The sequence below is a fragment of the Ambystoma mexicanum genome, chromosome 10 (assembly GCF_040938575.1).
Source record: "Ambystoma mexicanum isolate Mex_15411 chromosome 10, UKY_AmexF1_1, whole genome shotgun sequence".
NCBI classification, from domain to species: domain Eukaryota; kingdom Metazoa; phylum Chordata; class Amphibia; order Caudata; family Ambystomatidae; genus Ambystoma; species Ambystoma mexicanum.
Genome location: NC_090932.1, coordinates 1,135,400,695 through 1,135,412,183, shown reverse-complemented (window position 1 = coordinate 1,135,412,183; position 11,489 = coordinate 1,135,400,695).

Below are 11,489 nucleotides of genomic sequence, written 5' to 3'. Positions count from 1 at the left end.
ACGGGGGACTGGGTCGGTCAGGCTCCTACCCAGTGTGCCGCTAAGAGGGTGAAAAGAGGGGATTCCCTGGCCTGGCCTCCCCCTCAGAGACATGCTGCCTTATTACACGTTTGGTGGTAATTCAGCTGTTAATCCTCTGAATTACTGTGAAAATCATTTACTGTTACCGCCACTTGGCTCTGTAGGTTTACCAGGGGATTGATTACGAGTGGTGGGAGGGCAGTGTTATTCCCCATTTCTGGAGTCCATAGGACTCAGTGGGGATTTTGGAAGATTTACTGCAAGTGATAATTCTACCACTGTAAATATAATGTTTTCTTTTAGGAAAAGTGGAGTATTTACCTCCAGCTTTTTGCTGAATGTGAATCTTCTCCTTTTTCTCCAAACTCGGTGTGATAGAAAATGGCAGTATTTCCATTGATGCCAAAGAATGTGCTGTTAACAGAATGACTGACACTTTTTTTTTACAGCACCACTGAACCCAAAATGAGTCTCATGGTTTCCCTTTGAAGCAGTAAGAATAAACTTTCTTTGTAAAGAGAATTCGGAACTACAGTTTCCAGCATATCCTAGGAGAGTCCAACTTCAATAATGAAGAACATGGCACATTTACATTTGTCTTGAATAATAATATTGGAATTAGGTGCGTACCGCAATTTGGATTCGAGTGAGTATTCGGCTGAATTCCTGCTAAAAATGAGATATTCGGCTTCGGCCGAATACTTAATTAATTTTCACTGGAAGCCAAATAGTTTCCCTTACAAAATACATTAAGCACTACTTTGACTCTGCCTGGATTCATTCAGGAATGTCATGTTAATTCTTTCAAAGAACCATTACACAAATTCTCCTGTCACTTTTTGATTGAGTACAGACAGAGCAGAGGTGTGAAAGTGCCATGTCTCAGCCCTTCCTGTGCTGGACAGACTTTCATTTGGTGGTTTGCTGGGGAGGGGTGAGCAAGAGAAAAACTCTCTATTTTGAATGTGCAATGAGATGTCTCTGGTCTCCCCTGTATTTTGCAGTTGGAAACCATTGAGCTGAAACAATACTTTACAAAGTCACTATTGGAACATTGGGCCTCATTCCGAGTATGGCGGTAAGGGGTTTACGGCGGCGTAAACAGCGCCGACCCTTACCGCCTGATTCCGAGGTCCCTTAGCGCCATGGAGGTTTTAACACCTGCTTTTAGCAGGTGTTAAAATCCATGGCGCTAAGGGACCTTGATGTTAATTACACCACCGTAATTTACGGTGGCGTAATTAACGCCTTCCCCACTCCCATTATGCCCTATGGGGCAAAAATGGGAATGGGGAAGGGTAAATGGGGATTGGGGACTTACCGCCCCGCCAACCTCGGAATGGGGCGGTAAGTCCGCCAACCACCATGGCGTAAACATAGTTAAAGGTAAAGGTGGTAAAGGTGGTAAAGGTACGACCCAGGCAGTAACTTACCGCCTGGGTCATAATGAGGCCCATTGTCTTTTTCTTTAGGGGCTTATTGATTAGCTGATGACCTGTGTGAGTAGTCTGAAAGTTACAGGTTCCAATCCCACCAATCCCCAATCCAAGTAGTATAATTGAGTGGGTTTGTTTAACTGCTGCAGATATCCCAGGAAGTTCCAAACCCACAGTAAAATAGCTCAGGCAGTAGTGTGCCTGCAGCAAAGAACTTTATTCAGCCCGCAGGGCAAGGTTATGCATGAAGTAAGATGGCTCAGTGGCAGTGGGCCTAAGGCATAGATGTGCTTGTAATATTGAAACATAGGTTTCAATTCCTGGCCTCCAACTGTCTCATGCTTCCCAAATGAGTCCCTTTGAATTGGGTAAGAGTGACAGATGTTACTTTAGAATGTGGCTATCCAATAGATTGGGAGTTTAACAGCAAAATATTTTTTACCAAAGTGCCTCACTCTGTGGCAGCACAAATATTCCTGCCCACATTAGAGAGTTCAAAAAGAGGGATAATTGTGAAATAAAATGGGGAGATACAAGTTTACAATTTAGAAATATTGGACCAAGGGCCTCATTACGAGTTTGGAGGTAGCCATGCCCTTAATAAGCTGCCTCCAAACTCGGGTCCGGGTTCCCTGAATGGGGAAATACCGGGCCATTCCGACCTTGGAGGGCCCGGTATTTCCCCATTCAGGGAACCCGGACCCAGACCATCCCCATTCCCATTTGAGCCCCCATAGGGCTCAATGGGAATGAGGAGCATGCTAACAACGGGCCTGTTAATGACGGGCCCGTTGTTAGCATGCTGGCCCCCTCGCAAGACCCGCAAAGGACGTCTAGTAAAACCAGACATCCAGAGCGAGTCCCGCGAGCGACCTCGTAACGGGGCGCTAAGGGGTTAACGGCGCCAGCACCTTTACCCTTTACCGGCACCCTTAACCCCTTACCGCCCCTCTCGTAATGAGGCCCTAAATGCATGTACAAGTGAATCAAATAAGTAAAATAAACATGCACATGCCAAAGATGGGAAAATCAGCACTGTCCCTTCCCTATGGGATGATCTGAGAACCATGGAGGACTCAACATGCCCTTTATATTTTTAGTTGGCATCTTTCACCTTGGCCCAAATCCCCACACACACATACCCCACCCGAAACACAAAGACAAATACTATCTATTAATGAAAAGACATCTTTCAAATGTCTCATCGCCTCTCAGTAGCGCTTCAGCAGTCAGCAGGGTGCTATTTGATGTAATGACTCCTTTGGTGTTTCAGTGCCTTGTTGCAGCCAGAAGGCTGAAAATCGGGAGTCCCGAAAGGAACATTTGAAATTACAAACAGACACATCCCAGTCTCCCCTCACAGTGATTGCATACTATACTTTAGGACAAGTCTTAGTTTCTTAGGCCCTGCCCAACAAGCGACAGCTATGAATGCACAAACATACAAAGTGTGCTGTTATTTAACTGATAAATTTGTTATAATTTGTTCCTTTCATGGTTTACAAAAACATCTCCTGTAGACAACAAAGACAAGAAATGCAAAAAATAATGATGTACATATTTTAAAGTGTATTTTTAATTTACAACGTGTTTCTCTTGTCTACATAACTTTATGCTATAAAATGGCAACTATTCAGCTCTGTATTTGGCTCCGACTGAATACTTAAATCTACTCTTCGGTACAACCCCAATTGGAATGCCAACAAACACCCACCATAAAGCTTGTGGGAGTTGCATCCCCGCCATACCACTTTAACTAGAATGCACCCAAAGAAAGAGCGAACCACTGAAGTTCTCGGAATGCTGACTGTGGAAATAAAAATAAACTGCAAGAAACTCATTAACCTGAATGCTCGCAGTCACTTGAAAGAGCGGGCTTCACTTGCTGCAAGTCTGCTGAACACTGTGGAATGCTGTGGAAGTGCACCAACGCTGGTTTGTGAATTCAACATGGTGCCAAGGGCTGCACCCCTGTTTAAAGGCCTGAGTGGACTGTTAAGCAGTTTAAACAGCATTTAAATCCCAACCAATACCTAAAGGGAACCAATAAAGAACTCATGATTCAAAATCCACACCATGAGAGGAAAGACCATTTAGGGTGGATAAAACAAAACCCACAAGTGAAAAAGCAATCCTAGGAATTCACCCTCCAGTCACACAAAAGAAGAGGCAAAATGCCAGTCAGAGAAGAAGATCAGAAGGAAGCAAACAGTCTTTGAAACGCTGCCAGGAAACAGGTGGAGAACACTATATGGGATTAGGTAGCACACTTGTTATTGCACAACAGAAACTCCTGAAAGTGCCTAGCAGAGGTGCATACAGAAGAACTGAATCTTTGTTGAAGATAGGACCTTGTGAAAAGTCCTAGCCACAAAGTTTGATACTACAGAAAAGGCCTGAAGGTGAGGTGCTTCCTTGAGAAGCCCAAGAATAGGAACCTCTCGCCGGAGGATGATATAATCTGTCTGAACAGGATCCCGATTGGGGAACAGGGGGTGAGGAATACCAGTTACTAACAAGAGTGTTGTATTGAGAGAAGCCAAGGTGGAGTAGCCTTGATCTTTCCTGAGTGGATCCCTGTTTCCATTATTCCCACTCAGGTCTACTCCTCTTTTGAATGCCTGGCCTGCAGGCTCTCTCTCTACCCTGTCACCTCTCTTACTCTGGCAACTCTCTATCGCCCGCCGGGCCAGTCCACCCTCTTCCTCTTGGAATGGGCTGACCTGGCCTATTCTCTCCTCTATTCCTCTTCCCAACTCCTCCTGCTGGGGGATCTTAACCTCCATCTCGACTTTCCGGACTCCTCAGGACCTTTCCGCAACCTGTGTGACTCCCTTTCTCTTTCCAATCTACCCTGTGGTCCAACGCACACTGCTGCCCACACCTTGGATGCTCTCATCTCCACAGACATCCCACTCTCTATTCCTCTCACTACCTCACTCTCATGGACTGATCATTCTCTTCTCTCTTCTGACTTGAAGCTCTCTTCTCCTTTAACAATTTCATGCCCTGCACCACCTCCCGACATCAAGGATGAATAAAAGGATTAAATACTATGATAAATTCCACTCTGGAATGTTGAGAGTCTTATAAAGGGAGATTCTGTTTGGATCCCCCATCTCGGGCTACTGAGTTTTTTAAATGGACAACAGGAATTATTTCTGTAGTGGAGGGACAGTAACTCTCCTCTTTTCATTTAGAGAAGTGGCACATCATCGCAGACCTAGGGATAGCACCCCCTGACAAGGATAGGGCGTGCTTCTTTCTAGGGTCAGTGTTAGTTGTTTTACAGCTCGATTAAATCCACACTAATTTGCAGTGTTTCTCCATGCATTTCTTGTGTGTTTCATATACTCTCTGTATATGATGATGGAGAAGGCAATTATGTTGTTAATAGCCTAGCTTTCCCTGACTGTTATAACGAAAATCAGGAGTAGCCAGAAAATACCAGAGAAATGTTTGCCTCTTCTTCCAAGAAGAAAAAATACTTACATAGTTGTGACCCTACTAAACAGCCATCAAGGCTATTGTAATGCCTTCGAGGGTGGCCTTGCTATGTCACGCGTCACCAAATTACAAATGGCCCACCCAAAACATGGATCTGAAGCTGCTGCAAGCCTGAGAAAGCTTGCACGTGTTTACCCAACATGGAAGGAGATCTACTGGACTTCCATTAAACAATGCATGATACAATGTGATGCATCATAGCGTTAAATCCATCTAACCCCTCCATGCATTATCAGTTTTACCCATTCCCATACTACTAACCGAGCTTCCTGGTTGTGAAGCAATCTATTGCTCATAATTCCCAAAACAAGATGAAGAACCAAAGTAGATAGTAGGCTCATTGTTGCTGGACCTAAACTCTAGAATTCCCTCCACATAACATTGTATCATATGGCTATATTAATACCTGTAGGACTAAGCATATTGCATTGCTGTTCCAGACCTCAGATATCAGTTCACCAGCTTCAGGGGTGCAATAAACACTGAGACACAACTAACGATGCAAAAGAGCCCTAGAAATGCCTTTATTCACTCACTCACTCACTCCCACAACGGACATCATAATCAAAGATCGCGGTCTCATGGTGTTTATTTTCCCATCATTTCCGTCTTTATTCATCATGCACATTTACTTTGTGCCCATTATTTCTGTATGTATACACATTTATTATTTGTCATGTACAATGATAAATTGCTACCAGTTTTGTTCTGTGTTTTTTAAAATGAAAACAAATGCTTTATTAAAACACCGCACAGAACACACATGGAACTGGGTTATTCCACTTCAATGTCAGCTCCATTTTTACCATAACAAATGGTTGCTCCTGTGATTGCTGCTGGTCTAACATATATGCTGTCAACATATTTAAATACTTTTAATACTATTTTTCATACAACGCTCACACTCTGGCAGCCTGCAATGCGATGGACCTGCGATCATGTTTGACAGCCTAGGGAAGCAAGCAGAAAGACCCACTTTTCCATTTTTACAAAGAAATGCAGACAGCAAGCAAATTGATCCTCGTCTGTAGTTATGTGGGAAAATCATTAAAAATGGAAAACAGGGAGCCTTAATCATAATCAACGCTTGCAAAGATACATCAATTCTAAAGCCTGGCCAGGTGCTAGGGGCCAGAAAGCAAGACTAAAGAGCCCGAGCCAAAGGTAAGAGCGAGTAAGGAGCGATGAAGGCCCATAGGTCATAGCACCCCCCACCCCCCACCCCAGCACTGGGCTTTAAGGCTACAATGACAGGTCGTGGGGGGGGGGGGCTCACCCCTTATTTTATTCCCTATCATACAAACTTCATTGTGTGAAGGAGGAAAAATGGAGTGGAAGGAAAAAACAAAATATTCTCGGGGATGGCTCCTGAGAAACAGACGATTGGTTGCCTCAAGAGAAGGGTCCTTATTAATTTTAATGACAGATCCAAGACGAACGAATGGAGACATGCTGGTGACAGAGGCTGTGGTTGGAAAGTTGCTGATACAGCTAACAGGGGAAGCTTGAGCTCAAGGATCAGGAGGCACCTAGAGTGATTCCGACATCCATCAGGGTCATTGACATATCAGGACCTACTGTGCCATTATTGCCCAGAAGCTCTGCATTCGCTCTGTTGGTCAGGATCCCATGGTTTCACTCCAGATGCTCATTAAGTATAAGGAGGTGTGTGTGTGTGTGCGTGCGTGCGTGCGTGAGAGAGAGAGGGATAGAGAGATAGGGAGAAAGAGAGAGAGAGAGAGCGAGCGAGAGAGAGGCCCATCTCCTCACAAAACCACTAATTTTAAGAAAAAAAGCAAGAGTTTGTATCTTGAGCCATAACAGTTTTCTAAAAACACAAAATGAACATATGTTCCAGGACACTTGTTGCAGTCACTCTCAGTGGTTATCTGGATCCGGAATTGAAAGTTGCAAAACCATAGTGAATGGGGAAATAACAAGAAAGGGCATTAACTTAATTAGTTGCAAAATGTACTTTAATGTAATATTCCACAGTCCCCACTCACAGTGGTGGGGACTACACTAAAGGGCTGGGGGTGATGTTGACACAGCAGTTCAAGGTTTGGACTAGCGAAGGAAGGCGATTATCGAGGGCAATCATGTAGTTGGTTATAGCCGGACCGAGCATGGTTTCTGTGGTGAAGAGCAAGGAGGGTGAAGAAATAAAAGTGAGAGGTGGTGCGGGGTGGATATGGGGATGCAAAGGATGAGGAGGCCCTAGGAGCAAAGGCCACAAGCCAGGAGAAAAGTAGGAGGTGGTCAGCCAGTCAGTGGAGTGTGAAAAGAATAGACTTTTCCCGTCTATTCTACTGTTCTGCTCTCCTCTTTGGCCTCCATGTCTCTTATCTTGCTCCCCTCAAATCCCTCTATCACTCTTCTATCCATTCTATTTGCTTTCTCTCCCCTCTTGATTCCATCTCTTCTTCGCTCTCTTCTCTTGGCTGGCTTCCCTTTCATTCTCAACTTAAATTCAACTTTCTCTGCCTTGTTTTAAAATCTCTTCACGACCTTGTCCCTCCCTACCTCTCCACCCTCCTCTCTTTCTATACTCCCTCTCGTCCTCTACGTTCTGCTGACCTATTCCTCCTCTCTGTTCCTCCACCACCCTGTGCCCCTTCCCGCTTCCATTCCTTTCAGCTCCTCGCCCCCCTACATTGGAACTCCCTACCTCTCCATATCCGTTCTATCTCCTCCTACCCCTCCTTCCGCTCCTCCTTAAAATCTCATCTTCTTCATCCTCCTTTCTGACCCTCATTTCACTCCATTCTTACTTTCCTCCATTTCTCTCATTCCTTGTCCTCCGCTAACTGTTGTCCATAATGTTATTGATTGTTTGATTCTAGTTTGATATTCATGCTTCGATTGTAATTTTGTTGTTGTAATGTAAAGCGCTTTGGTGTAAAGCGCTATATAAAAATTAATAAATACAAATACAAATACAAAAGGGAGTCATTTTCCATGGATAAATAACCCGTGCCAAGGGTGGTGGAGATCTGGGTGAGGAACAGGGAGTTTGCAGAGGGCGTGTGTAGAAAAGGTTAGTACTTTGTCCAAAAGTGCATAGGAGAAGGGCGATCCTACAGGTAAACTTTACATTTTTCTATCACACTCACCATTCATATTGTGGTAGAGGACAGCCAACAAACTTGCCACTGAATGCAGCAAGCAAACGACAGGAAAGAAATGCACGGAGGCAGAAGACTGACAACACTTGGCCCCAAACTATGCAGTAGCCTTTCACAAGATCAGAGGCTCCTAAAAGACAATTACAAGTTCAGCCATAGCCCTGCAGATAAGGGGTGTATCGGCCCTTTGTACACCTTAAAAATAGGCAAGTACTGCCAGAAAATAGAAATTGGGAGTAAAAATGCTCCCAACAAAAAATAGGAGACAGGCACATAAAACCTTGCCTCCCTGCTTTCCCTCACATAGCTCCATGGATATGTTTGAACCAGTTGTGCAAGGAATACAACTGGAAGAAACTACTATTATTACTTCCTAATCAGAAGACGTAATCATGCAATGTTTAATGTACATGAATAACTATGTGCAAAGAAATAATTATCACAAAAACATTGCCGTTTTCCAGTTAAAACCTCGTTGTACCCACTTATTAAATACTCCCATTGGGAATTGGGCTTACATTTTTGCTCCCTAAAAAATCATTTTACTCCCAACTTTAAAAAATACGGAGCACAATGCTCCAACCTCCCAATCATATCTGGAGACTGAGTTCAGGAAAGATGTAGAAAACACACTCTTTGTGAAAGCTTTGCCCAAGACAATTTAAGGGAAATGGCTTCCTGGGAATATCTAAGGCCATACTGAAGACAAACTCATCAAAGCAATGAAATGCAACCAACTTGACTGAACTTAGAAATGTGCCTATTTCCATCCTCTTTTGTACTCTGGTCTCTGCCTCTGTGTTCTCTGCCTCTGTGGTCTCTGCCTCTGTGTTCCTATTGCACTTGGAGGCGTTGTTTCGCTTGATTTGCAGTGTGTTAAAAACACTAACTAAAGTAAATATGAGGCTGCTGGAGTAATGATCGAATCTGCAATTGCACAGATGTTTACCAGGTTGAAACTGACAACTCTGGCCTTGGAAGTGAAATATTGGGGAAAAGTAATGTTGCTGTGAAAGAAGACCACCAGGTTGTGATCCATGGGAGGTGAGAGTTAAGAGACTAAGTGGAAAGGATAAAGGATAGGTGAAAAGGGGAGGCACTACAGAGGCGCGGGGACAGCGCACTTCAGTTGGTGGAGTTGAGTATCACACATGATAGTGCAAGCTAGTGTCAACTTGTGGATAGTCTATTGCCGATGCAAGACACGTGTTCTGGGGAGTAGGGGTGTGGTGGGGGGATGGTTGTGGGAATGAGAAGATTTTAGTATCCTCTGCAATAGGTGAAGAGAGAACCCGAAGGAATAAATGGGTTTCCCAGAAGAGGTGTAAAGAGTGTGGAGGAGGGGACCAAGGACCAACCATTTAGGGTCTCCTGCCAGGAGTTGATGTGGCAGCAGAGGTGCTGTAGATCCAGCAAATGGAGAAGGTATGGTCTCCTCGGTAGAAAGGACTCCAAGCAACCCAAGCAAGGGCGGGTGTCATGGAAGTCTGGAGGAGAGGGTAACGATCTGTAGCATTAAAGAACGGAGACGTGAGCCAAGGTGAAAGAGTAGGAGACATGGGCGATCCCCATGTGCGTGAAGTGTCTGCTATGGAACACCGATTGGAGAGGGTGGGAGCGTTAGATTCCAGGTATGCAGTAATGTGCTTGAGACCAATAACTAGCTGGCCTGTTGCGGTCAGTAGAGGGTTCCCTTAGGTCAGATCCCTTCCATAAAAAGACAGGAAAGGGGCGCGTGGGAAGTGGCAGGTTGCATAGTGAAAATACGCAGGGGGAGATCAAGGGGTCCCAGTTCCCTGACTGCCTTCAGTGCGGAGGAGTGAATACGGCCAAAGTATAAGAGCGGCAAACTAGCGCATGCGAGCAGGTTCAGTCAGGATGGTGCGAGCAAAGTATGATTGAGGGGATAGAGTGGGTGGGGTTTGTTTGGGTAATGAGGTGTAGGAGAATGAGGAAAATGAGGGCAGAGAGGGACACACATATCTCGAATACCTTGGTCGGGGGGAGGGGAGGCGAAGCAGGGAAAGTCTTTTTCAGAAACTGAGGAGGAAAGGGATTGCCTTATGGGTGGGTATGCATGGGTTAAAGGGGTTTTTAAAGATTGGGGGAATGGTTGTGTATGGAACTGCTGAGGCCAGTATACTAGAGAGATTTGGCAGAGTACAGAGGAGAAGAGTGACCGCAGGGAAGGATCTATTGTAAGACGTGAAGTGAGAAAAGTGTGGTGTTTCCATCTGTGGCGCAGGTGGCAAACCAAAGAAGCCCTCGGATGCTGGATGGCTGTGGAGATCCAGAGTTGAGGGTACGAGTGAGATGGAGTGCATGTTTGAGAAGCAGAGTGGTGCTAAAGGAAGATGCAAGTGGCATGTTGAAACCTTGAGAGGTCTGCTCAATGGAGTCAGCGAGACATGAATAGCGAGGTTGGCGAGTGGAGGGCTCATGAATTCAGGTTTGAATTTTGAATTTACGAATGGTGATGGTTAAAGGAGGAGAGCAGAGAAGGTGATTTGAAGGATGGAGTGGTCAGAAGGACAAGATTGGTTGTTGAAGGGAATAGGAGAGGAAGATTAGGTCGAGTGAACTGCCGTGGATGTGGGCCGGTTGATTACAGAGGAGGAACAGAGTCTGGAGAGGATGGAGTCCAGCTGGAGCCTATATGATAGACAGTGGACTGGATAATGCCCATCAAAATTACACGGCTAAGCGGCACTAGATCGAAAGAGAAAAAGCTAAGCAGGCTAGCTAAAAAACACAAAACTTCACTTATTTTAACAGAAAGTGCAAGAAAAGCATTGATAAGTCACCAGCAGGGGTTTTTATATAGACATTTTTCAGACTTTCACTCTCTGACAACTATTGACATCATAAGCGCAGATAGTGCCATCATTCCCTCTGCAACTACCATCAAAGCATGGTTATTGCAATCATATACCAGTTTTGCCATCAAAAGCCCAGGTACTCACACCATCGCCAAGTTCTTTCTCCCATTAACCAGGGACTCACATGACAGCAAGGTATTGCCATCAAATTCCAGGTGCTCACTCCATTACCAAGCGTTTCATAAAATAGCCAGATGTTCATGTCATTGAGCTGGTATTGTGGGGCGGGTTGGGATAGTAAAACTCTTTCAGCATGATCGCTTCACAACTCGGGCCTTTATACTGCGAGGACATACCCTGCCTTCCCTCTCGCTGAGGTAACAGGCACCCCCTACATTGCATGCTGTGCGTGTCATCTTGCAACTCACAAAATTGCATGCAAAATGAATGCTTGAAATTGCATTACCTGGTCGAGCAATTCTTATCATTCCAGTGTCATGTACATGGAAACAGTTGACCATTGCTGGCTGTGCCACCAATAAAGCAAAACTAAAAGAAAGGGAATTGTTAGTAACGGTGGA